Below are 6,000 nucleotides of genomic sequence, written 5' to 3' on the forward strand. Positions count from 1 at the left end.
CTAAGTCATTCCTTCTATTACAGGCAATTGTTAAAGTTTAATTTATTCATCTCCACCTTTTCTTGAGTTATCACAACAAAGGTAATAGAAAATGACCAGCTCTTGAGCTCTCTAGGTGCTAATGTGTTGTAGCTTAACTTTCAATTGCGAGTATGCATAAGCTTTAAAACTGTTAACGGTATCTTGACATTGGTATTAGCAGTTACTCTAATGTAAAGTTCTTTGCAGCTGAGTAAGCAATCTTAAGTACAGGTAAGTAGCACAAAAGAAAATAACCAAATATAAATAGACCAAAGCTTTCCCTTATGATTTTTTAATTCTACTCTTATTTAGCAATTCTTTCCTTCGTTCTCGTTTTAAAGTATGTGTCAAGGATGTATATTATTGCACGTTAATATTTATTTGTTTTACACCTTGCTTACTTTCTACCAGTTTATACATTCATTACTGACTTTCCTGAAATAAGCTTTTTGATCAAAAAGTATTTCTGTTAAAAAAAAAAAATCGTGAAGTAATTACGTGTGTTAGCTACTGATGATAACTTGAGGGGTTTTGCATTCTGCTTGTTGCTATGTACATTTGGATTAAATCTGGAAATCTCTCACTAATCCAGTTACTTCCATTTGATTAATTTCTCCATAGTGCTTTCTACAGGGGAGGGACTCTTCATGGTACTGTGTGATTTCTTTAGTACAGTAATCAGATAGAAAAGAAAATTAATTTTCTTGTCATTAGTAAAACCATTAAAAAAAAAAAAAGGTTAATTGAATACAGGGGTGGTTTGTGGGTTGTTTTTTTTTCAGAGTTGTAATCAAATTTTTGTAATAAGCATCTTTACATAGATTTGCTTCAGAAGAAGATATTAGCTTGATGTATGTTTTAGCTTTCTTTGTAGAATAACAGGTGCTTTTCATGCTCTTCTTTTGTGGAATAATATCCATGGATATCAGAGCATACTGCTTGTTAAGTGCTCTGGTCTCTAGAAGCTGGAAACCAACAGGCTTTGGAGTATCCTATACAAATCTAAACAGTTCTCTGTTATTTCCACACATCCACGTGCTGCTCTAATGTTTTGCAAGTGAGATGGAGTTGTGGCTCACTCGATTGGTTGGAATTAACCCCGAAACCACCTGTTATAGTCAAAGCGACAGGAACTGTAAAACAGATCATTGCTGCCGAGTTAATGTAAGCAATAAGATATCTTGCCAAGTTCTCATAAACATTGGGAATATCTTACAGGAAATTGTTTTTCATAATAAGTATCATATAACTTGGTATTGAAGATAGTGGGATAATTCATCTTGTGCTTTTTAAAGCACTTTGGTATCTTTGGAGGTACATAGCAATGTTTGTAGCATTTTTAATGTCTTTGTAAAAAATAAAAATAATAAATGCAAAGATAGCAAAAATCCTGGATTATCTTTTAGTGAAGAAGAACAAGATCTTCTAAAAGAGTTCTTTGTTAGCAGATCACTTTAAACATAAATCAACATTTGTTAGGCTGAAAGATTTCTATTTGGTGTTCTGAAGAGAAGCAAAGCAGCCTGTCCTTGTTCATTTTTCTGCTCCCGTTTCCTGCTTTTGCACTGAAATATTCATTCCCTACCCTACTGGGAAAGGCAATCAGGTACTGGAAAGCAAGCAATAAATCTTATTTAGTGGCTTGTCAGTTTTTGTCTGTAAATATAAAACAAAAAGGAAAAATGCTCAATTTGATAGAATTAGAAATGCGGAGAAAATGCCTTAAGTCAATTAAAAAATAATAAATTAAGGAATAGAATTGTTTCCACTGATTGCTGTTAAAATTTAATTTCTTGTTTCACTGGAATGCAGCATACTATGCCTTTTTTAAAATACTTGTGCCTCATATGCAATTCTGAGATACTTGTTTCCTGTGTTTTCTTTTCTTCCTGATTAGCAATTTAGTGTGTGATAAGATAGTCTTAACACTTTCAAAGGAGTTTGTCCTTTTTGGGTTCCTCCAGCTAGAGAAATCTTTTTTTTCCTTTAATCCAGGGGCAGTAACCATCCTGCATACTAAAGAAAGCCAATATTGCACTAAATAACAGTCCTTTGGCTGCACCTTTACAGACAGATATTTCCTAGTGGGAACTCTGTTATCCCTAATGAGAATTTGTGATGAACGTGAGTCTTCAGAATTGCATTGATGGTGGGATTGGGTCTTCTGACATGAGCAATGCAGTTGTGAATGTTAGACTTCTTTTAACTAAGACTTTTAAAAGATAAGGGTTGTTATTGTTATTATTACTATATGCTTTGTTATAAAAGTGTATTAGAAATCTTAGTTAAAAATTAAGAATTCCTTGAGTAAGCATTTAGTATTCTAGCAGTGTTATAAAGTAGTCATGTAATTCTGATTCTTCTCAGTTATCATTTTTTCCTAAATTACAGTGCTTCACTGATTCAAAGAATAATTTTCTTTATTGTAGTGTACTGTATAGCCAACTTACAAATGAGTGGTTTAGTTGCTTTTTAAAGTTAACCACAGATAGGCATGGGACCTGCATGGTACAGTTCTGATTCAGAGAGAGTATTTTGTCTAAGTAAGCCTTCTTTACTGCTGGATGAACACCCGTGAGGACAGGCCAAAAAGTGTCCTCAAGTCTTTCAAGATAACCATTAAAATGGGAAAATTTGCTGTAGACTTTTACTTTATTATATATAATGTCTTCCATGCTCTGTCATTTTTGCATTTCTGTACATGCCAGTAGTGAATATCATTTCTTGCTTACCAAAAGAGGACTTAGTAAATGAAGTTCATATCAGCAACAGATATTAAGTAGTTTCTATTTGTTCACTTTTACAAACTGAAAAAATATCTAGAGCTGTACGTCTAGAAAAATTACAACTTATGTTAGTTTTTCCTGTTACTATCTTGTAAATGCTAAAGCCTCAAATCAAAAAACAACTTGGTTCATCCTCTTACCCTCAATGAAAGGGTGCAGTTTTGCTGTGTGAAGCTGCTATTTAGTGTGCTCAGTCATTCACAAAGTTTTGCTTTATTCTTCTCATTCTTGCCTATGCCATTTTACTTGATAGACAGAGATTTAGCAGTCAGTTGTTCAGCAGTGATAAATTAGCCCTAGACAGTGTCCATAGTTGACTTCTTTTTAACTTTGAAAAGAGAAGAAAAATGCCTAGGATGTATTAGTAACAACTTGTTGAAATTGTCTTGTAAACAAGAGGTACATTTTTACCTGGAGAGCTGTCCCAAGATTGTATGATGATTCAAAAATCACTTAAATTTTTTTTTCCTAGTTATTTTTTTTTTATTTTTATTTTTTTCCTTTTTTCTTTGTTTCTCAGATTGTTTCCTACATTAGAAGTATTTTGGAAAAGAACAGAGTTAAAATGCCCAGCTTTACTCTGTGCTCAAAGCACTAGCAATTTCTTCAGAGCTGTGTCCTTATCATGAGTAGTTCTGATTTTCCTTGTGTTTCCTTACCACTTCGTATCAGATGTGTTTATTTTTAGATAACCGTTACTTTTGACATTTTTATGGAGTAGGCAATGTTTTTAAATAAGAAATTAGGTGGCTAATTTATAGCAAAAATTGAATAGAAGAAATGTATGTGAGAGTTGGTTGAACAATTTGAAATTAAAGTACTGATGCTGTATAACAAATATTCACTTGAGAAATTAGAATGTTTTTGTTTTATTTTGCCCAGAAGCAATGAATACAATAGCATTCTTTATGAGTTTAAATATTTTGGTGATGAGAGATAATACAGCCCCTAGCAGAGCAATTATGGAGCCTTGGTCTGTTACCGTCCTTGATGTCACTGCTATGTTTGAATTTCTATGTGCCTTTTGAAGGATTGATTACCTCTTGACTTTAAATACAAGTCTAAAAAGAATATGTATAGTGCATAGACAATCTCCAGCTTTGGTGTCCTTTATATATGATAGAAGAGTTTCTTTCATGCTGTGCAGCCAGCAGATGCTGCTGCAGGAATTCAGGCACCTTTGTGCCCATTGTAAGGTGGTTCATCATGACCACTCTCCTGTTAATGCCTCAGGGTTTCAGAGCAGCGATGCTAAGATAAACTGATACGTTGACCATACCATATACTGTGAAAATCTCAGGAGACCTCTCTTGTGCTGAAAGAGCAAACCATGTGTTCAGGTTTAATAGAACAAGTGAACAAATGCAAGTGTGTGGTGTAAGGAGGGGAGAGCTTGTGGGCTTGTGGGTCACTTTCTCCTCTCCAGTAAATCTACTGGGAGTTAACACAGCTGTTACATCAGCTGTTGTTACTGAGTATCCCTCAAGGTTTAAACCTTGGGAAGACTGAATGATGTGCTGTCCGATGATCACAATCTATGACTAATTCTTGTCAGAACCCACACAATCAGTAATCTGGGAAATCAAAAATAACATGAATTCTGAAGGGATTTCCAAGCAGGTTGTTTTCCCTGCTGCATTATTTCAGCTTTCTCCCAGCACTCACAGGCACTCCACTCAAAAATGTTTTCTGACTTCAGCCAGAATTTAGCTTCAAATTCTTTAACTTCTCAAAATATCCATAATTCCAAATCTAAGACTACTTTCACAAAAATCTATGTCATATGAAGAGGCTGTGGAGTTGTCTGGAGTTTCTTTATGGTAACGTGATTGTCCCAGAGTTTTAAATTCTCTCCTGGTCATATTCTCAAACAGCAAAAACTTTTGGTCCAGATAAGTTCTGGATGCCCTGTCTCTGGAGGTATTCCAGGATGGGTTGGGTACAGACCTGAGCTGCCTGATTTGGTGAGGGGGCAACCCTGCCCACAGCAGGGGGTTGGAACTGGATGGTCTTTAAGGTCCCTTCCAACCCAAGCCATTCTGGGATTCTGTGATACTCAGTATAAAAATGTAGAGATGTTTCCTTTGCTTTGTTTTCCTTCTCTGATAATTTACTGTACTGTACTTGGCTATACTGAGAGTTGCATCAAGTATACGAATTCTAAAAATAAATACAAACCCATTGCAAATACATTAAAGGGGAAAAATAAATTGAAGAGAGTCACTGTCAGAGGAAAAAATGATGAAAGTGACTTCACTATTCTGGCTATTACACCTGAATTAATGCCTTTCACTTTTCACAGAATCACCAAGGTTGGAAAAGACCCACAGGATCACCCAGTCCAACCATCCACCCATCACCAATAATTTTCACTAAACCATGTCCCTCAACACAACATCCAAAAGTTCCTTGAACACTTCCAGGGTTGAGGATTCCACTGCCTCCCTGGGCAGCCCATTCCACTGCCTGACCACTCTTTCAGAGTAGTATTTCCTAACATCCAGCTGAACCTCTCCTTACACAGCTTGAAGCCATTCCCTCTAGTCCTATCACCAGTTACGTGAGAGATGAGGCCGCCCCCAGCTCACTACAACCTCCCTTCAGGTAGTTATAGAGAGCAGTCAGATCTCCCTGAGCCTCCTCTTCTCCGGACTGAACAATCCTAGCTCCTTCATCTGCTCCTCGTAAGGCTTGTGCTCCAGACCGCTCACCACTTTTGCATTGGATTTCAGTGCAATCCCAAGCAAATAGGCCTTGAACATCTACATTCTGTGATCTCTATATGGATTTCGGTATTTAAGTTGGAACAATTTTGTTCTTATTAGAAGCTCTTCTACTAAAGTGCTCAGTGCTCCAAAAGTCGGGCTAACCTGAGCTGAGCCGGCAATCAGAGGAGGGCAATATCCTATTTGTTGTGGTGTTATAGCTATTGCTCTGATCATAAAAGTTCCTATTGTTAAATCGTTTGCAATTCTTGTGAGTGTGTATTATGAATTCAAGGTCTTTCTCTTTGTTTAAAAGGGGAGCTTTTATCTAAAACTCTGTTAACTGCTATCTGTGGGAGTATATTCCACTTTCTGAATTAACCATGGCATTGATGTCCATCTGGGTATAAGCTGACTGAGTCCATAAAGACTATGATGCTGCAAAAATATCACTACAATACCATTTCTATTCCTTTTTTTTTTTTTTT

At 36.1% G+C, this 6,000-nt stretch overlaps 1 protein-coding gene across 1 annotated transcript in view; it reads left to right on the forward strand.

Annotated features, from left to right (window-relative positions):
• MAN1A1 (mannosidase alpha class 1A member 1) overlaps positions 1-6,000 on the forward strand; it is a 129,776-nt gene that overhangs the window by 63,631 nt on the left and 60,145 nt on the right. The gene's annotated exons all lie outside the window — the stretch shown is intronic.

The sequence above is a fragment of the Coturnix japonica genome, chromosome 3, assembly GCF_001577835.2.
Source record: "Coturnix japonica isolate 7356 chromosome 3, Coturnix japonica 2.1, whole genome shotgun sequence".
Taxonomy (NCBI): domain Eukaryota; kingdom Metazoa; phylum Chordata; class Aves; order Galliformes; family Phasianidae; genus Coturnix; species Coturnix japonica.